General features: G+C 39.0%; 1 pseudogene; it reads right to left on the minus strand.

Moving 5' to 3' along the window:
• The window catches only part of LOC134732579 (small ribosomal subunit protein mS31-like), a 37,147-nt pseudogene that overhangs the window by 2,131 nt on the left and 8,986 nt on the right, over window positions 1-26,030 (minus strand).

Genomic DNA, 26,030 nt, shown 5'->3' on the forward strand with positions numbered 1-26,030 from the left:
TTAGCCGGGCATGGTGGCAGGCGCCTCAATCCCAGCTACTTGGGAGGCAGAGGCAGGAGAATCGTTTGAATCCGAGAAGCGGAGGTTGCAGTGAGCCGAGATTGAGCCATTGCACTCAAGCCTGGAGGACAAGAGCAAGACTCATCGCAAAAAAGAAAAAAAAGTTAAAAAAAACATTTTCATGTGCAAATGACATAACTAAATATACCAATGTGCTTAGCCTTGGTAATTTAAAGAAGGGGAGGAGTGACCATGCTGGATTAAGTGGGCACTTATTGAAGGATAATTCATCTTCAAACTGAAGAGTGAAAATAGTCACTTATACTGTGTTACCTAACATCTTCCTAGGAAAGGGATCCTTTTCATTTAAAAGAGAAAACCTTCCCAGTCTAACACTGAAGCCATCCTTAAGTGTATTACACTTGATAATTTCAAACTGAATCTAACAAAATCTCTTATTTGTGTCTTTTTCACAATAAAGCTTTCCCAAAGAGAAGTTTAAAAAAAAGAGAGAAAATTTTAAAAAGATTTGTACACTTTACCAAGTTTATACTTCAACAGAAAAAAGATTTAAAACAAAATCAGTAATAATCAAAATTTAAAATACAAAACGCCATGACATGCATAGTAACATCAAAATATTAAATACTGAAAAATAAATCTGACAAAAGATATGCAAGATGTGCACTGAAAACTAAAAAATATTGCAGCCAGGCGCGGTGGCTCACGTCTGTAATCCCAGCACTTTGGGGGGCCAAGGCGGGTGGATCACCTGAGGTCAGGAGTTTGAGACCAGGCTGGCCAACATGGCGAAACCCCATCTCTACTAAAAACACAAAACAAATTAGCTAGACGTGGTGGCGGGTGCTTGTAATCCCAGCTACTTGGGAGACTGAGGCAGGAGAATTGCTTGAACCCGGGAGGTGGAGGTTGCAGTTAGCCGAGATTGCACCATTGCGCTCCAGCCTGGGTAATAGAGCAAGACTCTTAAGAAAAAAAAAAAAAAAACCCCAACAACATTGCCAAGAGAAATTAAAGAAAACTAACAAATGGAGAGCTACTCCAAATTCATGAGTCAAGAAGACTCAATATTGTTGAGATCTCAGTTCTTCCGAGATTGACCTATAGACTCAACATGATCCCAATCAAAATCCCTAGTCGGGCATGGTGGCTCATGTCTAATCTCAGTTCTTGTTGGGGCTGAGGCAGGAGTATTGCTTACAGGCAAGGAGTTGGAGACCAGCCTAGACAACAGAGACCCCATCTCTGAAATAAAATACATTTAAAAATCCCAGAGCTGGCCAGGCGCGGTGGCTCACGCCTGTAATCCCAGCACTTTGGGAGGCAGAGGTGGGCGGATCACAAGGTCAGGAGATCGGGACCATCCTGGCTAACACAGTTAAACCCCATCTCTACTAAAAATAAAGAAAATTAGCCAGGCGTAGTGGCGGGCGCCTGTAGTCCCCACTACTCGGGAGGCTGAGACAGGAGAATGGCGTGAACCCGGGAGGAGGAGCTTGCAGTGAGCCGAGATTGCACCAGTGCACTCCAGCCTGGGCAACAGAGCGAGACTCCGTCTCAAAAAAAAAAAAAAAAAAAAATCCCAGAGCTTTTCCCTTTTAGAAGTTGACGAACTGATTCTAAAATTCAAATGGGGGAAAAAATTCAAATGAAAATGCAAAGAACTTACAATAGCCAAATCAGCTTTGAAAAATAACGAAGTTGGAGAGATAACATTACTTCATTTCAAGACTTGTCAACCTTGTGGTATTGGCACAAAAATAGACAGATTAATGGAACAGAGAATCCATAAATAGACCCATACCATATGTAGACAACTGATTTTTAACAAAGGTCCAAAGGTAATGCAGTGGAGAAAAAACAGTTGAAAAGGAGAGACTTTAAAACAGATTGGATATACATGTGCCAAAAAGTGAGTTTCAATGCATATCTTTGCACCATGTACAACAATTCACTCAAAATGGATTATGGGGCTACAACTCCTATAAAACTTCTAGAGGAAAGAAAATTTTTGTGAGCTTGGGTTAGACAAAGATTTCTTAGCACACCAAAAGCATGATCCATAAAAGAAGAAATTTGTAAATTAGATTTCACCAAAATTTAAAAGATTCTACACTATGAAAATATTTGCAATCACATTTCTGATGAAGAGCTTGCATCCAGAATATATGAAGATGTCTCAAAACTCAGAAACTGTAAGTCAATAGGGAAATAGAAATTAAAACCACAACCATATGCCACTACACACCCATTTAAATGGCTAAAATGAGAAAGACTGACCATGTTGGCAAGGATGTAGAGCAACTGGAAGACTCATACACCACTGGTAGGAATGTAAAAAGGCACAACCGTAAAATGACTTAGACCACTGCTACACAATTAGCACCCAAGAGATATGAAATAACATGTTCACACAATGTTTGTACAGAAATGTCTGTGTCTGTTTATAGCAGTTTTAATGGTTAACAGTTGAAAACTGGAAACAACCCAAATGTACATCAATAGGTGAATGGATAAACAGTAGTACAGCTGGCCGGGCACGTGACTCATGCCTGTAATCCCACACTTTGGGAGGCCAAGGCAGGTGGATCACCTGAGATCAGGAGTTTGAGACTAGCCTGGCCAACACTGTCTCGTCTAAAAATACAAAAAAATGTGGCACGCACCTATATTCCCAGCTACTCAGGAGGCTGAGGCAGGAGAACCATTTGAACGCAGGAAGTGGAGGTTGCAGTGAGCCAGGATCACACCACTGCACTCCAGCCTGAGCGACAGAGTGAGACTCCATCTCAAAACAAACAAAAAACAACAGCAGTATAGCCAGTATAGCCATACAATGGAATACTGCTCAGCAATAAAAGGAATGAAGTATTGCTACACACTATAACATGGATGAATCTCAAAATTATGCTAAGTGAAAGAAATCAGACAAAAATAGTCCATTTTGTATGATTCCATTTATATAAAATCCTGAAAAATTTTAAAACTCATCTGTATGACAATCAGTGGTTTACTGGGCGGGGGTGGGGGCTGGAGAGCAGGGTGGAATTTCAAGAATAAAAGGTGCATAAGGAAACATATTGGGGTAATAGGTATGTTCACTATCTTGATTACGGTGATGATTTTACGAGCGTATACATATGTAACACTTCAAACTGTACACTTTAAATAATGTGCATGGTTTGCTTTATGTCAACTATAGCCCTATAAAGCTATTTTATTTTATTTTTGGAGACGGAGTCTCGCTCTGTTGCCCAGGCTGGAGTGCAATGACGTAATCTCGGCTCACTGCAAGCTCCGCCTCCCGGGTTCACGCCATTCTCCTGCCTCAGCCTCCCAAGTAGCTGGGACTATAGGTGCCCGCCACCACGCCCAGCTAATTTTTTGTATTTTTAATAGAGATGGGGTTTCACCTTGTTAACCAGGATGCTCTCGATCTTGTGACCTCATGATCCGCCCGCCTTGGCCTCCCAAAGTGCTGGGATTATAGGCGTGAGCCACCGCGCCCAGCCTAAAGCTATTTTTTAAAACACATTTAGAGCTATAGATAAGAATTGATAGTAATCAGCATATGGATGGTGGTAAGCAACATGAGAACATGAGCACAAGGAGGCCAGGCGTGGTAGCTCACATCTGTAATCCCATCACTTTGGGATGCCAAAGCAGGAGCATCCCTTGAGCCCAGGAGCTTGAGACCAGCCTGGGCAATATGGTAAAACACTTTCTCTACAAAATACATTAGCCAGATGTGGTGGTGCATGCCTGTAGTCCACTGAGTGTACTGAGGCTGAGGTGGGAGGATTGATTGAGTCCAGGTTGAGGTTGGAGTGAGCTGTTATCATGCCACTGCACTCCAACCTGGACAACAGAGTGAGACCCTGTCTCAAAAAAAAAAAAAAAAAAAGGCAAGAAGAATATGTAAATATGTAGTTTTCTCACTTAATAAATATTGAATCCCTATTACGTATAGATATGCAAGGGACTGGGGATACTAAAATGACTGCAATCTTGGTGCTTAATAATCTAGTGTTGGAATCACGCATATCAACAGGCAGTTATTATAGTGTCATATATGTCTAAATGGGAGAGATTAAAGGATTCTGTGAGAGCAGTCAGAAGATTTTGAAAGCTCAGAGTGAGTAATGTCTCAGCCAAAGCCTGAAGAACATATAGGAGTTAACCAGCATGAGATAAACTGTGCTGAGCAGAGTGGGCTGGAAATCAGAGCTAGCGGAGTGATTTGGGAAGTACAGCTTCAGGGATGTTTATTTGCAAAAGCCCCTTCAAATCCTCTATCTAATTTGTTAATATAATTTTGTATGTATTTTTCCTAAATAAATCCCCTTCCCACTCCCACAACCCCAACAAACTGTGTAAATTTTGGCCCCACAAAACCTGGATTTGTCCTTAAGTAGGTATTTCTTTTGGGTTACTTAGAATTCAGCTCCTTCTTATGTCTGAGAAATTCCTTGAGTCTTCCCACTGAGCCAGTCTCCCTTTACAAAAGCTGAAAATGCCAAACGATTTAAGCTGAACTTGCACATACTTTAAAATTGGTAGCTGGTTAACAACAACAAATCAAGGAAGGACCTTAGTGTATCCTCTCCAGATGCAGTAACACATGTGTGAAGATCAAATTCCCAAAGCAGCAGATAGTGTTACAAAGCACAGTGTGTCAGTGCTTGGCCACAGTGGCTACAATCTCCTCACCCGACCAGTTATGCAGTATAGTTCCAGGATTTATTCCCAGCCGTGTGGCTCAGACTGATGCTGATTCTCTAGTCCTTTTGGCCATTCTGCAAGCAGCACAATATTCTTCTAATACAGTTTATCTTATGCTGAAAACCAGAATCCATCTCTCTGGCTTATGACTAAGAATCCAAACTGATAGACAATTTGGTATTTGGAAGTGGAGTGCTACAAAACAGACCTGGAATGGTGTGTAACTGGCCGGGTGGAAATGGCAGGATGGAGGGCATTGAGACACAACTGTTTCGGGCTGGGAAACTAGTGACTCTGAGACAGGACACCAAGCTCACACCATGAAGAAATGTACTCTAAAGCTGAGCAGCCTTAGAAAGAGTCTTCTTCCCGGTGCTCATATTAGATGTGGCTGTTGAGGACAAAACACCAGAGTGCCATAGCCACCAGATGAAAAAGCAGCCTACGTATTCCACCAGAGATCTTAGACATGAAGCTGGATAGAGTATTTGGATGAGATTCTGGCTGATTCTCTTTGGGAAATAAATACATTTTTCATATGGGCCTGAACATTTTTGAGTGTATGTACAGGAAGAAGGAGAAGTATACATAATAGGATACTTCACTCCTCCCTTCTTCCTTGCTGTGAAGCCCTAATTTTGTTTCTCCAGCACATGACTAAGTCATTTGTGGTAATCCCACATCCCACATTGTTGGGATCCCCAACCCCACATTGTTGGCCATATTGGCAAACAACATGGTTTAGGAAGGGGTATATAACTAATCTAGCCAATTGGGCCATGCATGAGATGTCTGCTCAGGGATTCTGGGAAAGGTCTCCTTATTGATAAACAGAAACACAGAATAAATTACTGCAGCTACCTTTAGCAATAGCCATCCTGGAAGACCAAACCAATACCCCAAGGAAAATGAAAGCATAAGGATGGAGAAACCTAGTTCATCAGTGTTACCAGTGAGCTCCTGAGTTAACCAACCCAGAAGACTCCAAACTCCTGACTTTTTGTTTTGTATTATTTAATAATTTTGAGTTGGGTTTTTCTGTTTGCTTCTTGCAATTGAAAACATTCTTATTCTAATTGCTATTCTGTCTGGGAGTGCAGAATTTGATCATAAGGCTGATGAGATAAAGAAGAGTCTCGTGAGACCACATGGGGCCTCAACTCCATCTGAAAAGATTAAGAAAACCACTGAAGGCTTGACATAATTAGACTGACACTCCTATTGCATTGGGGAGAACAGATTGGAAGCGGACAAGTTGAAAACAGAGAATAAGAACAGTGACCTTTAGACAAAACTTGGGAGAACTCCAATCTTTGAAAAAGTCTCCGGAGCAACCCAAAGGGAACATCAGGAAATTATTTTTTACACAGTAAAAGGGGGAAAATATTACAGAAGCAGGATAGGAGAGTTGGGCACTTCAGATTGGGCAAAACTGAAGGCAATAGAGAGTTTACAGGAAAAGTGAGTTACGAAAGTTATCAATTGATCAAGAGGTCCAGGAAGAGAAGGAAGGATGGGATTCAGCAATATGGAAATTGTTTACTCTTAGTGACCTTTGCAACAACAAATTCAGGGTAATAAGTCAAATGCAATACTACAGAGGGTTAAAGAATAAATGGAAAGTGAGGAAGGCAGCAAGTTTACAGGTTAAGGACAATGACAACAGCATCACAGGTCCTTCCTTAATAAACAATCTTGAGTCAATGATTTGGTGTGGAGAGGCCAAGTACTGACAGCCATGTCCTATTCAGGAGTTGATGACTAGATTATGTTAGGGCTACAGAGAGTCAAGACGTATTATCTGGACAGATCATGCTGGTCCTTGTAAACCCTGTTCAGAAGTTTGCATATTCCTTGTAAGAAATGATGGTAACTTAAACTAAGGTAGAAACATGAAGACAAATGACAAATTAAAAGCTTTTGAGGAGGTAAATTACCTGGGCTGCATGATTGATTGGATGTGGATATCAGATGTGACTGAGCCATGGCAGTAAATGAGATTGTCAAAGGCGCATGTGCAGTGGGAAGAGAGCCAAGAATGGAATCTTAAGAAATACCAGGACATAAGGCAGAGCTCCCCAACTAATGTACTATGAATGGTTATGGGTGTGCCCAGAATCCTGATCCCTTTAGTCTAAATGGATGGTGAGAGCCACTGGCTGGTCACACACAGCAGTAAGCAACTTCACTGGTTAACCCCAGTGTGTCTCTGGAGGGCAGACATTATATTCTGTCAACTTTGTACTAAGAGTTCCATGACTATGTGAAGCCATCCTTGATACCTTACCCAATACATGTTGGTTGAATGAATAAATGTAGAGCAACATTGAGGGACAAACTTAAAATGACAGGTTGGGGCCAGATCAGTTATTCTTAAACTTCCAAGTGTACATTAAGATTACCTAGTGCTTTTCAAACTTGAATGTCTACGTTATTCTGATTCATTAGGTCTGGAGCAGGGCCTGGAGTTCTATTTTTCTAAAATGTTTCCAGTGATGTAGATGCTAATTGGGGACCACTCTGAGTAGCAAGAAATAAACGATACTAGTTAAAAATACAAACTGTACAGCTTTCCCATGAGATACAAATTCAGTAGGTATGGGGTATAACCAAAGAATTTCCATTTTAAGAAAAACATCAGCTGGGTGCAATGGCTCACGCCTGTAATCCCACCACTTTGGGAGGCCAAGGAGGGATGGATCCCTTGAGCCCAGGAGTTGGAGACGAGACAGGAAAACATGGTGAAAACCCCTTTCTACAAAAAATACACACATCTATTAGCCAGGCATGGTGCAGGCCTGTGGTCCCAGCAACTCGGGAGGCTGAAGTGAGAGGACTGCTTGAACCCTGGGAGGTGACAGTTGCAGTGAGCCAAGTGAGAGGACTGCTTGAACCCTGGGAGGTGACAGTTGCAGTGAGCCAAGATTGTGCCATTGCACTCTAGACTGGGTAACAGAGTGAGACACTACCTCAAAAAAAAAAAAAAAAAAAAAAAAAAAAAGAACATTAACTCTCAAATAGTTGGCCTAGGAACCCAGTTTGATGGAGAAATTTGAATGTTAAGCTAAGGATTTTGGACTTTATCCTACAGGTAGCAAGAAAGGCATGAGGGTCTCCATATACAAACATCACGTATTCCCAAGGGATATTTTTATTTGATTTTGTTTTTTGTTTTCTTTTTTTGAGACAGGGTCAACAAAAAGAGAAGAGAACACATAAAACGAGAGAAAAATACACGAAGGCCACTATAGAACTGTTAACAATTCAGGAGCTGGCAAGCAAAGACACACTCAGAGCACTTCTCTTTGCTTCCTTGCCCTCTGAACTGTTCAATAAATAGTGAAGAACACAAAGCTAACTGCAGTATTTGTTTCAGACCTGCTGCTGCTCTCCAATTTAAAAGCAATACAGGAACATTAAATCTGTCACAGCTGAAATTGGTAAAGGCAGACCTCTACAGGTGCTTCTTGACTTACAATGGGTTTATTGGGAGGGGAAGATATCATAAGTCAAAATGTCTTTAATACACCTAACCTACGGAACATCAGAGCTTAGACTAGCCTACCTTAAACGTATTCAGAACACTTACATTAACCTATATTTGGGCAAAATCATCTAACACAAATTCTTTTTTATTATAAAGGGTTGAATAGCTCATGAAATTTATGGGAGCAATGTCCTAAACAGGAAAAACAGGATAGTTGTATGCGGACTCAAAGTTCGCTTTCTACTGAATGTGCATCGCCTTGGGAACCATCATAAAGTCAAAAAATTCTAAGTCAAACCATCCTAAGCCCCGGACCGTCTGTATGTGAAGTGCTTCCTAAGGGGCACTATGCCAGATACCATGCCTAAGTGTTTTCCAACTTTCTGTACCACATTCAAAAGGAGCATCTTCATAAAGATGTTACTGACATAGTGGAAAATATTATCCTTCCTTCCCTTTGCAGCTGACAGGATTTTTAAAAGAAGCTCTAAACCACAAGCATATTCCAGCAGCTGTTTGTTCTTCCTAGTATGAGTTACTTCCTCCCTCTGCCACCGTCACTTGTATTCTAGTTTGAGGAAATATTAAGCAGCACAGTAAATCAGTCTGTTTTCAGAAATTGCTTAGTCCTGGAATTAATATATTTTATAAAGCAGGTTGGCTTTAGCTCCTTAAGATTTGGTTACTTAGAATAAAATCGTCCCAATTTAATAGCCAATTTGCATACATGTATAAATGCATGAACTTTAAAAGCACCTTTAGGATTAAGAGGGTTTTGTTATCTGTATTTACAGAATTTAAAGCTGATTACCTCAGCAAGTTTTAGGGCAATTTTAAGAATAGTAATAAGACAAGAATCTTAAGATAATACATTCTTTAGAAACAAGAATCTAAGGATAATACATTCTTTAGAACCAAATGTCTAAATGGTTAAATGAAGGATGTTTTAACAACATGGTCTCAACTGGAGGTATCATCATCTTTCAAAGCTACCTGCAAAAAAGGGTCAATGTCCTCACTGGCTAGTAAAAATTAGAAAAATTTAAGGAATTCTCAGCAAATTTCTTATCTTTTAAAATACCCATGGTCATCCCCTAAGAGAGTAAATGCACCTGTTATTAATAAGCAAGTAAGTGAGTTCATAAGCAATACTAACCTCCAGGATTTTTAAATTTCTTGGTAGGGATAACAGGGACATTAAACGCAAGCTTATACTTTCCTATTAATAAGGAGATTTATTTACAACCAATTTCTACTTCAAAACACTTCCAAGCATATAACAAATACCATCCTTAAAAGAGGGATTCCCTATTTGATTGTCTCAGTTTATTAGAATATGGATGGTCTTTTCATTCTAGATAACATGCCCTTTGCTTGTTTTTGTATAAGAATTATCTTGGAATCTGATAATGCTGGGACTCTACTGATGGCTAGGCACTGCATATCTTCATTATGTGCCCATTTCCATTCATTCCTTGAAATATTATGAAACATTGTTACAAACAAAAGAATATAATGTGTAATTATAATATGAATAACATATAGTATAATATCTACAACATAAAACGACATAAAAGCATGATGAAATGACCACCTGTGAACCTGCCGTCCAACCTGAGGAACAGAATGATAGAACTGTCGAAGCCCCTGGGTGTCCCTACTCAATTACCCTGACTTCCTGAAATACCACGTTATGTTGATCATTTTCTTTATAGTTTCATCACCGTTAGAGCTAAGAAAGTATATTCAAAATTTGGTTTTTGAATTTTATAAAATTCTATTATATTGCATGCATTCTGCTGCAACTAACTGTCTTTAGGACACCGTGAAGATATCTACACAGTGTTTTGAAATTCATGTAAGTATCTACACTCTAAAAGTGAATATCTGGCAGAAATAATCTCAATCAATGAATTTTATAACCCCTGGAATTAACACTTACCTGCTTCATTGTTAATTGGGAACTCTCAGTTTCCCCTCTTTTGTCCACTGGATCAGCTCTTCAATCTCATTCTAAAGGGGTTGTTCATATTCTGTGGCTAACTGCTTATCAAATTCCATATCCCAAAGTGAAGGTGATGTGTCTGTATAATAAGACATTTTAAATAAGAACAAGTCAATGTAAATATCTTTTTTAAAAATGTTATAACCAATCCTGAATTGATCGTGTATTTTTAATACCTTGACACTCATAATTACAGTATATAATAAAAAGTTACTCGCTGAGAGATAACGGCAACAAAAATTATATTAAAGACTATAACTAGGCCGGGCGCTGTGGCTCATGCCTGTAATCCCAGCACTTTGGGAAGCCAAGGTGGGGAGGTCAGAAATTCGATATCGGCCGGGCGCGGTGGCTCATGCTTGTAATTCCAGCACTTTGGGAGGCCGAGGCAGGCGGATCACGAGGTCAGGAGATCGAGACCACAGTGAAACCCCATCTCTACTAAAAATACAAAAAATTAGCTGGGCACAGTGGTGCGTGCCTGTAATCCCAACTACTTGGGAGGCTGAGGCAGGAGAACTGCTTGAACCCGGGAGGCGGAGGTTGCGGTAAGCCAAGATCAGGCCACTGCATTCCGACCTGTGTGACAGAGCGAGACTCTGTCTCAAAAAATAAATAAATAAATAAAGGCTAAATAAAGACTATAACTACAATAATGGCAAGCTTAACTTTGGTTTTACAACAATGCCAGGTAATCACTGCCCCTTCCACTGGAAAAAAAAATAAATTTGTATTTTGTTTAAAGGTATTTTTACGAATATGAATATTTTTTATATAATATGTGACTGATTTTTAAAATCTAGGCTGTTTATTTTAACTCTATCAAAATTACTCACTAATGTACTACTGTTAACAACCAAAGAAGTTAGATCAACAGAATAACAATAAAACTGCTAATGAACACTTGAGTGCTTCCTCTGTGCTTAAATGTTTTTTATGCATTAGCACATTTAATCCTCACAACCAACCCTGTGAGTAGGCTAATTACCACCATCATATTACATGTTTCAATAACTTTTTTACTTTTGAAATTTCAGATCATCTTTTGAGAATGAGCCATATTCCCACCAGTTACTGCTGCTGGGAACGTAAAATGGTACAAACATCTTGGAAAACAGCTTGATGGCTTCTTAAAAAGTTAAAAATACATCTATTATTCATCATAGCTATTTCATCCCTGGATATTTACCCAAGAGATAATACATGTCCACACAAAGACTTGTACATGAAAGTTCCTTGCAGCTTTCTTTCTAATAGCCAAATGTGGGTTGTAATGTGGGAAACAATTCACATGTCCACTAACAGGTGAATACGTACAAAAATGTAATACATCAGCCGGGCACAGTGGCTCGCAGCTGTAATCCCAGCACTTTGGGAGGCCGAGGCGGGCAGATCACGAGGTCAGGAGTTCAAGAACAGCATGGCCAACATGGTGAAACCCCGTCGTTACTAAAAATACAAAAATTATCTGGGCATGGTGGCATGTGCCTGTAATCCCAGCTACTCAGCAGACTGAGGCAGGAGAAATGCTTCAACCGGGACCCAGGAGGTGGAGGTTGCAGTGAGCCGAGATCACGCCACTGCACTCCAACCCGAGCTACAGAGCAAGACCCTGTCTCATAAAAAAAAAAAAAAAAAAAAAAAAGCTAATACAGCCATGCAACTGTATACTATTCAGTAATAAAAATGCATTACTAGTACATGTTACAGCATGGATGAATCTCAAATCATTAGCTGAGAGAAACAAGCCAGATGCAAAAGAGTACATACTGTGTGATTTCATTTATGTACAATTCTAAGAGATGCAACCCAATCTATTTTCACAGAAAGCAGATCAGTGGTTGCCTGCATTGTGTGTGTGTGTGTGTGTGTGTGTTGCAAAAGAACATGAAAATGTTCAGATTTGTACATGACAGTTTCATGGGTGTATCTATTTGTCAAAACTAGTCGAGTTATATATTCTAAATGTGTGCAGTTCCTTGCACACGAATTATACCTTAATAAAGTTGTAAAAAGAAAATGAGTATCACTATCTATCCCTTGGCTATTTTTTTCCCTAATTTTTGGTCCTTAATTATTTTTTCAAACATATTTTATCTTTCCGGGCTAGAGGTATACATTGCATATGATTTCTCCTCCAGCCTACCTGTTTATACACTTTTGTCAAGCCCCCTAAAGCATGTCAACAAATAGCTCATTTACTCTTCTACCTGGGTAAGCCTTATTTTATCTATTTGCTTTTTCTGAATCGGTTTCTATGAGCCTTCATGTGCAGAGATGTGTCTAACCACATACTGACTGGCAGATATTAAGTATTTTGGCCTAGTTCATCTGATACTGGGTAACTATCACAATTATTAGGCTTAACTAGCCACATTTACAGAGCAATCACACCAATAAAATAACCTAATTGTCTCAGTTATCTTTTATTTGGTGGACACTGACAGACCTATGTCTTTTCCGTCATCATTAGGATCAAATTTTTATACTTGCTAATAGTTGCAAACGTTTATTAAATGTGTACTATGTTCCAGGCACCGTGCCTCACACTTTTCTCAGATGACCTCATTTCATCCTTCAGATGTACATACTAACCCTCATTGTACAGTTGCGGAAAGGTTAGTGAGGCAGAATCGGAATTTGAATCCAGATCTACACAACACCAACACTCTTTCTGTTGGGCTATACTGCCTGTCGACTCTAGGATAACCAGTAGGGCCTATGACTATATCCTTTGTAGCAGTGGTAAGAACTTAGTGGGGAACAAGACGTGGGTATCATGGAACAGAATAACTCATTCAATCGGTCAATAAAAAAAATTACTGAATGCCAACTATATTTCCAGCATTATTTGGGATGGTAAGATAACAACAATGAAAAATGGCTAAATTTAAGTTTCCACATTTTGCTATTCTTGTACTTAACTGGAAACAAAAAACATTCTTTAGACTCATGCAAGTATAGCACAAACAGTACCTTCATTAGAGTAAATTATTACATAAATTTGTGTGCTACTTTCCTCACTAGGGTAGAATCATTTGATACTGTTTTATAAAATACATAAAATTTAAATGCCTCCTTGCCAACTAATTTCAGTTTTAGATATAAGATTATTTTATTTTAAAAAGCAAGCGGGCTCCTTCCAGAATCCAACTGTCTCTTTTGGCTGGACAACAGCAGCTGCCCTGACAAAAAATTCCTTTCTGATGCACACTTAACGGATACCATTTGAGCAGGGGAGAGGTGATTCATTGTCCCTATGCATTTTGCATTTCCTTTTTATCACACACAAAAGAATGAAGTTTTTGTAATACAGGGGGTTATTCTTCTAGCTTCACCTTCAGTTCTAACGAACAAACGTTAATTGAATTCACTACTTTCCTTTACAGATGTATATTTTATAGTACAGTTTATTCAAAAAAGAATTTAAGATTTAAGATAACTGGTTCCTATGATCTGTAAGCCGCATGAGTAGATGCTACAGGGTATACAGACATGAATGAGATCTAGCCTCTAATATAGTTTATTAAATAGGGGGAAAATCAGAAGTTTATGTAAGTAACTGGTAGAAAGATTAAATGAGCCATTGGAGGCTGGCCTAGGAACTTATCTATCACATACAACATTTTTTTTCCCCCTTTGAGAGGGAGTCTCACCCTGTCACTTAGGCTGGAGTGTTATAGCACAATTGTAGCTCATTGCAGCATCGAATTCTGGGCTCCAGCGATCCTGCCACCTCAACCTCCCAGGTTGCTAGGACTATAGGCATGCACCACCGTACCCAGATAATTTTTTTCTCTTTTTTTACAGAAAGGATCTCACTATGTTGCCCAGGCTGGTCTTGAACTCCTAATCCCAAGCCATCCTGTTGTCTCAGCCTCCTAAGTCCACATACAACATTATTTCTATCAAAATCCAAAAAACTAACTTCTATTCGTCAGAAATGCTCATCACTTACACTCTGGAGACCATTTGTACTGAGTTTCTTCATTTATTTTACTAGTAAACCAAATTTAATGCCAAGCAAGAGGACACTCATTTCTCTTTTAGACTTAAAATGGTAAATTTCTTACCCAAAGAAAAGGAGAAGAATAGAGAACAAACACCAACCACGTGTTAAGAAAAAAACACTACAAGTCTCTTAAATATATTCCTTGAATGTTCTTCCCATCTCCTGAACAATCACTAAATCACTTCAATAAGTTATTTTATAAATGCTATCTCCTCTTCTAGATAGCAAGCTTCCTAGGGGCAGGAACCAGTATGTCTTTATGTAATAGCATAGAGATACACTGCAAATGGTAGGTGATTAATAATGTTCTAACCCAAATTAGTGGCTAATCTGGACCTCTGGATTCATGTAATTGGTAGTACTTACCTCCCATTATCTCACAGAATGCAGCATTTCAAGAGGGAAACCGAACCACAACTAGCAATGTCAACAACTGTAGTGTGGTATGTCCCCCACCAGCTTACTTAAGGGTATATGTGTGTTGGTTGAACCCTGAAGGCTGGGCAGGGAGCCAAGGCTACAGTGTCTAGCTGAGGAGCAGGTGTCCCTGAGAACCAAAACATCCCAGGGCATACCTCAAAACATATCAAGGAAAACAGTCTCATCGTGCACACACGTGGGCAAACAGCCAGCATGTAAGCTTAAAAGCAGCTTAGAGATAAGAGGCAGGGTGACTCTAGAGCTGCCAGAAATGTCCAGTAGGTAAGTCCTAGTAAACTCATCTATTCATCAAGCTGGTCTTGCCCAAATTATTCTCTGGTCTCTCAATGCCTTCTCAATTTACAGTCCCAAGTTTTCCTTCTGACAACCGCCACATTCATGATTCGAATCCAGGCCAATGACAAGAAGGAATATTAAAATATCCAACTATTACACCATCGGAACACTGAGGACATCTTGAAAGGATGGAATATTTTTCCACCTGAGAAATAGTTATTCTTTACAAACCTGTTCACGTGCTTCTTTAGTAACTGCCATAATGTGAAATCTATTACATCTCTTCCCCGAATATATTTTTCCTAAAAAAAAAAAGAACATTTTAATGAATATAAACTGTCAACAAAATTATGAGAAAAAAATTTAAGTGAAATATTCTATGTAAAAATTCAAAATAATTCCACTGACGTACATCAAACATCTTAGCTAAATTGCCACATTTTTAGGACTGATAGACTAAAAACAGAAATGTGCACTTGAAGTTTTGCTTCATAATACAACAAATCAGTTACAGCAACTTAATTTCCAAAATATCTAATTGAAAAGATTAGCTCAATTAGTATTAATTTTTATTTGTTCCCTTTGATATTAAGTTTTAAAAACTCCATGCTGTGAAAAACTATAAAACTATGCTAAAAAGAAGCTGTTAAAAAGAGTCAACATTTGTTTTTAAGGGCGGGAAACACTGCAATGTTTAATTACAAATTATAATTACAAAAGATTGTGTAGGGAAATCACAACATTCCCTTTCATAAAGCAATCATTCTGTAAAATAATTAACTTTCTTTACATGACTTTTTAACTATTGAAATTAATATCACAGTTAACAGGTAACATTTTCTTGCAAACTTGATAATCAACTGCTTTATGCATCACTTTACATATTTACTTGAATAAACTTACTGGCAGATTAAAATCCAGTTTATAAACTGGAGGGCTAATTTTAAAAATAATTTTAAATTTTTTTTTATGGACTAAATTACTTTTCTCTACTAAATAGAACTAACCAGAAAAAATGGAAATATCATATGAACACTAAGTAATGTGATTTCAAGTCATACAAGTTTTCCTCTGGCAGGTTCCTAAGTTATTTGTAAACAAAGGCTTTTATGCTCCAGAATTTTCCTCAGTGCCTTGCATTCTTCTCCCTCAACCGAACGTCCGGTGAACAGGATGGTGGATTAAAGCAAGTCACGGCAGAGAGGAAATGCCTTGGTAAAGCACTGAACTTCAAAAGAGGAATGTACAACAAAGAAAGGGAATGAACATTTGCTGAGCACCTACTATGTACCAGATAGTTTATACGTGTTTCTTTTCTATTCCTCAAAGCCATTTCAGCTAGATTTCACTTTCAGCATTTTATAGCTGGGGAAACAGGCTGATGGAGGCTATAAAAGGTGCCCCGGTCACAGAATTAGTCAGTGGCAGTGCCAACATTCTGAGGCAGGCCAGTGGGAACTGTCAATTTCCAACAGAAGCAATAAGTCCAGACCTGGGTTGTCTGGGATTGATACCCTAGACCCTGCCCGAGTCATAGCAGAGTGAACAACTTGGCATCTCACCATTGCTTTCCCTTACTCCCCTTTAGCTGGCTTTTTAACACACTGAAGGCACAGGAACCCTTCCTACTTTTTCAGCTTCTCCTTGGCCACCTAATTTTTAAGATATTAAATATCAAATCTAATATTAAAAATCAAATATGCCATCCCGATGTAGCTGCACAGTATTATATGCAAGCTGAATTATTCAGTTAAATTTTCTCAACTTTAACGGACTCAGTTAACTATTCTTAAGTAAAACTCCAAGAACACTTTCTACTTTATTCAATAATATGTAACAGATACTAAATCACTTTAAATTAGTAATTCAAATAATATTCCAAAGTCACCATAAACTCTTGAACTTCCTGTGTTAACTGCTAACCACCTTTTACAACTTTCCTGTATAAATCAGTAATTTAACACCCAGAAGGAGTTAACTCAAGTGCCTGATTTTACTTAAAACAAATCCACAGAATACACGATGTATTGAAAACACTCCAATTGTGAGCATATCCTGCTATAAAGACAGGTTAGGCCGGGCGTGGTGGCTCACGCCTGTAATCCCAGCACTTTGGGAGGCCGAGGTGGGCGGATCACTTGAGGTCAGGAGTTACCAGCCTGGCCAACATGGTGAAACCCTGTCTCTACTAAAAATACAAAAATGAGCTGGGCACGGTGGCACACACCTGTAATCCCAGCTACTGAGGAGGCTGTCAGGGGAATCGCTAGAACCCAGGAGGCAGAGGTTGCAGTGAGCCGAGATGGTGCCACTGCACTCCAGCCTGGGCGACAGAGTGAGACTCCGTCTCAAAAAAATAAACGAATAAATAAATAAAAGACAAGTTAATTTTTGTCAGACCATGCCAAATATCTGGCTCCTCCTTCGCAACTACCACTTTCAGGGTTTAAAGGAGAGAAAGAATAGAAACTTTATGTAAATACAGAACAACTTTAGATTCTAAAATAACTGTGTAAGACATGGCTCACCATCTTAAAGAACTTCAAATCAGTAATTTCAAAAGGCCACAAATAATCTACCATTTTAAGCTATAGGGTGCAGTGGCACGACCTTGGCTCACTGCAACCTCCACCTCCCAGATTCAAGCAATTCTCCTGCCTCAGCCTCCTGAGTAACTGGGATTGCAGGAGCTCACCACCACGTCCGGCTAACTTTTGTATTTTTAGTAGAGACGGGGTTTCACCATGTTAGCCAGGCTGGTCTTGAACTCCCGACCTCGTGATCTGCCTGCCTCGGCCCTCTAAATTGCTGGGATTACAGGCATGAGCCACCACGCCCAGCCTACGCCTTTCTTTCTTTTCGTCGATGGTGGGTCATTTCTCTAAGGTGTAACAAAAGATAAGCACGTATAGAGATATAAAGGGTAAATGAATACACAGGCATTTATATTTAAAATGAAAAATAATGTTTCTCACAAAATACTCACTTGTTCAGAATTCAGTCAGCTCTATTTATTCTAAATCAAAGGAACCCTATTCATCATGGGTAGATATGAAGCATGGCCCATTTTGATTTAAGGTATAGAAAAATGCAGGACTGGCTAAATCCAGCACATGGTTCCCTCTCTAGGAAGTGGTATACAGAGAGTAAGAACACAGATGTAAATGCATTCATAATGCTCATGTATCCAACAGCAATAATACACACCCATAATAAGGTAAATCTACAGTCAAGGTAAAACTAAACTACACAAACAAAACCCAGCAGACTACAAAGCCTGATAACCTGTTTCGAAGATCAGCGGTCTTCTCCTGGCCAGGATAATTGTCATAGCCTTGGTCAAACTGAATCTGATGCTCTGGCCTTATATTAACTCTAGCTGTAGCACATCTGGCAATTTTCATATCTGATATTTTGTTATTGAAACTGAAATAATAAAAAGGTCAAGTGCATCAGAAATCTTAGCTACAGCCAGGCACGGTGGCTCACACCTGTAATCCTAGCACTTTGGGAGGCCAAGGCGGGTGGATGACCTGAGGTCAGGAGTTCGAGACCAGCCAAGCCAACATGGAGAAACCCCCTCTCTACTAAAAGTACAAAATTAGCTGGGCACAGTGGCAGGCGCCCATAATCCCAGCTACTCGGGAGGCTGAGGCAGGAGAATCGCTTGAACCCAGGAGGTGGAGGTTGCAGTAAGCCGAAGTCGCACCATTGTGGTCCAGCCAGGGAAAAAAGAGTGAAACTTTGTCTCCAAAAAAATAAAAAAATAAAGAAACCTTAGCTACAGAACAATAATAAACTTTCTGAAACAGGACAGTGATAACATTTAGTTCTTATTTCATTTTTATCCACTAATTATATAGCATACAAAGTTATGTTTAAATTAAATTTTAAAAAGTCATCTATTAACATTCACATAACGCAGAACGTTACAATTTTTGTTTACTTCCATCTTTTAAAGATGTTCTTCAGAAATATTCATTTCAAACATAAAAGTGTCACATGAAAAATTATTCCAAGAAAATGAACAGAAAGTACAATCAGTATCTGTATACCTATCACCTATATTCAATAACTAAATTAAAACCAAAATAGATATATTTATTTATTGCCGTTGTATTTGTTCAAACACAAACAAAATGAGTAACTGAACAGACAGTCCAGATATTTATGGTTTTTTTTTTTTTTAATATAATTTCTTTCAGAGATAGGGTCTCACTCTGTCGCCCAGGCTGGAGGGCAGTGGTGCCTATCTTAACTCAACGCGGCCTCAAACTCTGGACTTAAGCCATCCTCCAGCCTCGGCCCCCAAAGTAGCTAGAACTGCCGGCACACGCCACCATGCCCAGCTAATTTTTTTATGGTTTCTAAAGATGAGGTCTTGTTTTGCTGCTCAGACTGGTCTCAAATTCCTGGCCTCAAGTGATCCTCTCACCTCAGCCTCACAAAGTGCTGGGATTACGAGCATGAGCCACCACACATGGCCATTTCTTTTAACTTCCTGAAATACATCTGGTACACACGCTCATTGGGAACAACAGATTTAGATCACCTACAAAATGAAGCAGTGTTACCACTTACTACAATGTAGGCAGCAAGGAGTCTAACGTAGCATAAAATAATGAGAGATGAAGAGAGTAAGTGGAAAGATGTCAGCTTAAACATAAGAATAGGAGGAAAAAGAGAAGGAAACAGACCTGAAGATTGCTATACCATGCATAAAACCAGCAAGCTATTTAACTGAAAAAAAAAATTACTTTTCTCAGAAAAGCTATCTTATTCTGTTATTTTTAATAACATTACTGAATTTATCATTCCTTGTTTCATGGACAAGAAACTGTAACTTTCTAAAAGGAAAGTAACTGTTCAATTGGTCTCTTAAAACTATAATCTTACTTAAGACATAAGTTTTTTAAAAACTTGAATTGCTAAAATTCTATTTATATGGTATATTCTATATGTAAATTCCACTTATGTGGTATATATTATGTGTATTACTTACTAGCCATATGAAAATGGCCTGTTTTGAGATATAAACATTACTAACCTAATGGTTTGATTCACTTACCTAATTAGGTCTCTCTCCATCTCTCTGTGCCCCTGACTCTTCCTCATGCTACGGAGCTGCCTGAGCAGCTCTGGCTTGCCTGCTTTTCAAAACAGAGCAGCAGATGCAGCTGCCACCAACTCAGGACTCAGGGGCTCATTTCTGAAAAAGAAAATGAAAACCAAATGACAAAGAAAAAAGAGAGATTGCTTATTATGCCAGTAGTTTAGTGAAAAGCAAAATGATTTTGGGGGGAAAATTTTCTGTTGATCAAAAAAGTATCATTCAATTCAATATCTGACAAAAGCAGGAATTCTCAACTATTAGGTACCAGTTTTATATAAACTTTGAAATGCTAACTCAGAACAATAAATAAGGTGGAGGGATAAGGGATCAGCCTCAAAAATTATAAATTAGTGGAATTTTCAATTAGATGCTATCGTATTTCAAAAACAATATATATTGCAAGCAAATATTAAGGCAGCTTAACCTGTTCACAGAAGCTTTATTCATAATAGCACCAAACTGGAACCAACCTAAGGTCTGCTGTTAGAATGAAAAAACAAATTGTGAGATATCCAAACAACGGAAGAGTACTCAGCTCATGCCAACATGAATGATTCTCATAGACATTAGATCAAGTGAAAGAAGTTGGACACAGAATATATCCTGTATGATTCCATTGCTGTCAAGTGCCAGAACAGGCAAAACTAATCTGAGGCGAAAAAACAATCAAAACAGCAATTGCCTCAGGACAGAAGGCTACTGACTGGGAAGGTGAAAATGGGAAACACAGTGTCTTGGTTAAGTGTGTGGGTCACATGGCCATTTGTCAAAATCCTCCAGCTAAGATTTGTACACCTTAATGTATGTAAATTTTACCTGAAAAAAAAAAGCCATCAATCATCAAGGAGATGAAAACTGGGTGAAGGTATATATAATACAAGAATAGCAAAATGTTGATCATTGTTGAAGCTGGGTGACAGTATAAAGGGGTTCACTGTACCATTTTGCGTGCTTTGCGTATGTTTTAGATTTTTCATAAGAAAAAGCTTTTAAAAGCTTCCTAAATAAATTAGAGCAAGTTAATACAAAAACATCCTATTATAAAAAGAAAGTAAACCATATAAAATATAAAACATTGTTTCCTTTTTTTTTTTTTTTTTTTTTTAAGAGATGGGATCTCAATATGTCGTGAAGTCTGGCCTCGAAGTCCTGGGTTCAAGCAATCCTCCCACATCATCTTCCTGAGTAGCCTGGACTACAGGCATCTCTCACCATACCTGGCTATTTGCGACATTTTTAAACTCAGAGAACTGCCGTCTCAGTAAGTGGGACTCAAATTAATATTTTATTATGCCTGACTTTCTATATTATGATCTATTACCTAATATTCAAATTAAAGCTTCCAAATTCCTAAAGTTCTTGGAGAAAGATTTTAAGGACTTAACTGAGATATATATGGAAGATCTAAAATCTGATAGGAATGGAAGAAAAACAGAAGAATGAAAAAAGGGGTTGAGCATGGTGGCTCATAACTGTAATTCCAGCACTCTGGGAGGCCAAGGAGGGAGGATCGCTTGAGCCCAGGAGTTCCAGACCAGCCTGGGCAAGATGGCAAAACCCCGTCTCCACAAAAAGAAAAAAAAAAAAAATTAGCCAGGAGTGGTGGCACACGCCTACAGTCCCAGCTACTTGAGAGGTTGAGTGGGAGGATCACTTGAGCCTGGGAGGTTGAGGCTGCAGTGAGTGATGATTGTTCCACCACACTCCAGCATGGGCCACAGAGCAACACCCTGTCTCAAAAAAGAAAAGGAAAAAAGGAAGTATAACAGTTAAAATGAAATGTGCCTTCAGAACTGTTATCTGTGAATAAAGCTTTAACCTTATTCCACGTCATTATTATTTCTTTCATAAACCACTTGTAAACTTCATTTTCAAATTTTAGTGTATGTATTTGATCAGAGTAGGCACAGAACATAGATGAATATTCATTTTTCAGAATTATGTATTTCATAACAATGGTTTCCTTCATAGTTATAGTCTCTGGCTTTATAATTTATAAAGTTCTAATTAATAAAAATTGTAGGGAGCCTGTGTCATTAAACAAGATAATTTTTACATACAAGGATCTTTCTTCATAGATTTTAACAATGTAATGAGAACTTGTTAAAATATCTTTTAGGGCCGTGTGGTGGCTCAGGGCAGTAATCTCAGCACTTTAGGAGGCCGAGGCGGGTGGATCACCTGAGGTCAGGAGTTCGAGGCCAGCCTGGTCAACATGGTGAAACCCCATCTCTACTAAAAACACAAAAAATTAGCCAGGCGTTGTGGAGTGCACCTGTAATCCCAGCTACTCGGGAGGCTGAAGAAGGAGGATCGCTTGAACCTAGAAGGCAGAGGTTGCAGTAAGCTGAGATCACACCACTGCACTCCAGCCTGGGCAAAAAACAGCAAGACTCCATCTCAAAAAAAAAAGTATCTTTTAACAATCTACTGAATCCTGTAATTAAAACTATTTCATGAATACATACTTTTCTCCTTCATAACTTTTTTTTTTTTTTTTTTTGAGATAGGGTCTCACTCTGTTGCCCATGCTGGAGCACACTGGCACAATCTCGGCTCACTGCAATGTCCACCGCCCGGGTTCAAGGGATTCTCCCACCTCAGCCTCCCGAGTAACTGCGATTACAGTCCCATGCCACCACACCCAGCTAATTTTTGTATTTTTGTGGTAGACATAGGGTTTCACCATGTCCATCAGGCGGGTCTCAGCTCCTAACCTCAAGTGATCTGCCCACCTTGGCCTCCCAAAGTGCTGGGATTACAGGCGTGAGCCACTGCTCCAGGCCCCTCGTGAATACTTTTAAATCATCTCTAGATTACTTGTAATACCCAATACAACAAATGCTACATAAGTAGTTGTTATACTGTATTTTTTAATTGGTATTTTTTTCTGTGTGTTTCTTAAAAAATGTTATCAGAAGTTAACTGTGGATGCAGAACCTACGCATACAGAGGGCCAACTGTATATTACTCCATTCCTATCAATGACATTATCCTTGTTAAGATGGTGTCTCAGAAGTGGTTGTGGTAAAAAAAAGTATCCTAGGAAAATCAATGTGGAAGAGGGTAAACGTGGTAATGTCCAATCTTATTACAAGGCTAGGTCATTAAAAAGAAAATACAACTGGCTGGGCGCAGTGGCTTGCCTGTAATCCCAGCACTTTGGGAGGCCAAGGAGGGTGGATCACACAGTCAGGAGTTCAAGACCAGCCTGGCCAACATGGTGAAACCCCATCTCTACTAAAAATACAAAAATTAGCCAGGCATGGTGGCAGGAACCTGTAATCCCAGCTACTCGGGAGACTGAGGCAGAGAATTACTTGAACCCAGGAGGTGGAGATAGCAGTGAGCCAAGACCCTGCCACTGCACTCCAGCCTGGGCGACAGAGCAAGACTCCATCTCAAAAACAAAACAAAACACAACTTCCTCTTGGCTCACTTTCTCTTGAGACATCCACCCTGGAACCCAGCCACCATGCGGTGAGAAAGCCCAGGCCACAATGAAAGCCACATGTAGGTGTTTCTGCTAACACCCTCAGCTAAGGTCTCAGCTGACAGCCGGCATCAACTGCTAGACCTCTGAGTGAGCAAACTTCAGATGATTCCAGCCTCAGACTTCTAAGTCTTCTAAATGAGGACCCAGACATCAGAAAACACAGACTGGCCTTCCCTACTGTGTTCCAGCCAAATTGCTAACCCACAGAATCTGTGAGCATAATGAGTGAATGTTTTATGCCACTAAGTTTGGGAGGTAGTGTAACCATGGTAACCATATCAATGGGGATTTAATATATAACACAAAGAAAAGCAGGCTATGCATGAAGCTATGATGACAGTGCCTCATGAAGCAAAGATCACGACTCATCTAATCCCATGCATCCTGGAGTCCTTGAAAAGCGGGGAGGGGAGGCAAAAATCATTAAAAGACACCTTTTAAAAACTCAAAACAAATGCACCTCATTCACCAGTCTTTTGATGTAGGACCAAAGCCTCTTTTTTAAACACAGGACCACTGATAAAAGGTTCTAAGACATATATTTTATATATATCACACCCATCCTGCAATATTTTCAATTTTGGTTTAAGTGGAAAAGTGGAGCAAGGATGTGAGACAGCTTACAAAGCGATCTAAGGGTATGATGTTCCTGCGTATGTGTATTTGTCTCACTCATGCCTAACTGGAAAGAAATTGTTTATGTGACCTTTACTGACTCTTTCCAAAGCATTGAACTCACTTTACCATTTCTGTAACAGTTAATTAAATTATAATAAAGGGCATGAGGGGTCATAAACAGGTCTGGTAGCCTTAAAAATGCCATTCTTGGTAAGTATTTATATGTTTGTGTTATTTACTTCCATATACTTATATGTAACTGTTTTGTTTCTAAAGAGTAGGACGAGGAGGAAGTACCTATTATGGGTACTGATTGTCTGAATTAGCTTACTCTACCACCCAATTATACTTTCCAGAGGTATTTTTGATACCACATAGAAACCAGGAAGTTCCATTAAAATGTTAAATCATTCTGGAAAACAGAACCCTATATTATCTGTTTGTTCTGATAAGGGAAGTCAGTGATGGGTATCCTAAAGCCACACACCTTACTACTTGAATTAATGACATCCCTGAAATACATCATTATGTGTCATTAAAAAAAAAATACTGCCATTTAACCTACAAAACAATGCCAAGATATCACTGATTGCACTTAAACACTCTTTTGACAAGCACAAGTAATTACAATGCTCTAAGGAAGCCAAGAAAGCTGAAAGCACAGATAGTTATTGGTCACAGGAAGTCATATAGAGCAGTTGTAATCAACATGCTAAACTTTATTCCAGAAAAAATTTTTTAAATGGAAAATTTCAAATACGCGAGTCCTTTACAGACATGAAGCTACCTTCAAATCAAGATGTAAATGATATTGTTAATTAACAGCTTGAAGAGGCAGTTAAGTGGCAGTTAATAACACCGATAAATACTTAAGAGTGTAGAATTCTCAATGAGATCACTTCTCTTTTCCTTTCACTGGATTGTGTACAGATATCCTCTTGTTATTTAAATATAATACAATTACAGCATTTCTCAAGTAATTATTAGAGTCCCTGTGTTTACAAGCTGATATTTTTTTCTTCGTTAGTTCAATATCTCCCAAGTACTTCTATTAAAAATATTTTTGCAAAAAGAAAATGCTTACTGGAATTTCAAAAATTACTTTCAAACAACATTCAAATTACAATTAAATTTACCTCTTCTTTGGAGCATGCTCTGTAGCTCTTTGAGGCCCACCAGTTGCAGCTTTTAAGTGGACTTCTGTTGGGTGGCTTTGTTGTTTGTACATTTACTGTGCTCAATTCAACTTTCGTGCCCTTAATAATGTCTAACAACTCTTTTTTACTGTTTTCCTTTACACTGTCTTGGTTCTCTGAAGTCTTCTTGGAAGTCTCAACAGTTCAGACTGCTCAACTTTCTTGCTACAGATCTCGCCGTTAGTGCCAAAATATCTTTGGATATTATTTTTTGTCCTGGAAAGATGCATTAAAGAAAAAAAATGAAAAATACAATGCAAGCTAATAAAGCAAAAAACCATGTATCTAAATTTTTTTTCAATTCAAGCCCTTTCCATTTGCTTTTTATAATTATTAGCAACCATAGCAGCAGCAACTTACCATTTATTAGCATATACTATATGCCTCAACCTTGTGCAATATGTTTCATGCACATTTCTCATACCCACATTAACTCCCTAAGGTCTCCATTTTGCAGATAAGGAAACTGAAAATCAGAGAAGTAACTTACCTAAGGTCATGCACCTCACAGCTCACTAAGGCCTAAGACACACTGGGGTGCCACAAATAAGTAGAGGTATACTAAGATATTGATCACCTGCTCCTTGGGGTGGCCAGGGGAGGCCTGGGGGTGCTGGTGCTCCCAAATCTGTTCCTTCCCACC

Source organism: Symphalangus syndactylus, chromosome 15 (assembly GCF_028878055.3).
Source record: "Symphalangus syndactylus isolate Jambi chromosome 15, NHGRI_mSymSyn1-v2.1_pri, whole genome shotgun sequence".
NCBI classification, from domain to species: Eukaryota; Metazoa; Chordata; class Mammalia; order Primates; family Hylobatidae; genus Symphalangus; species Symphalangus syndactylus.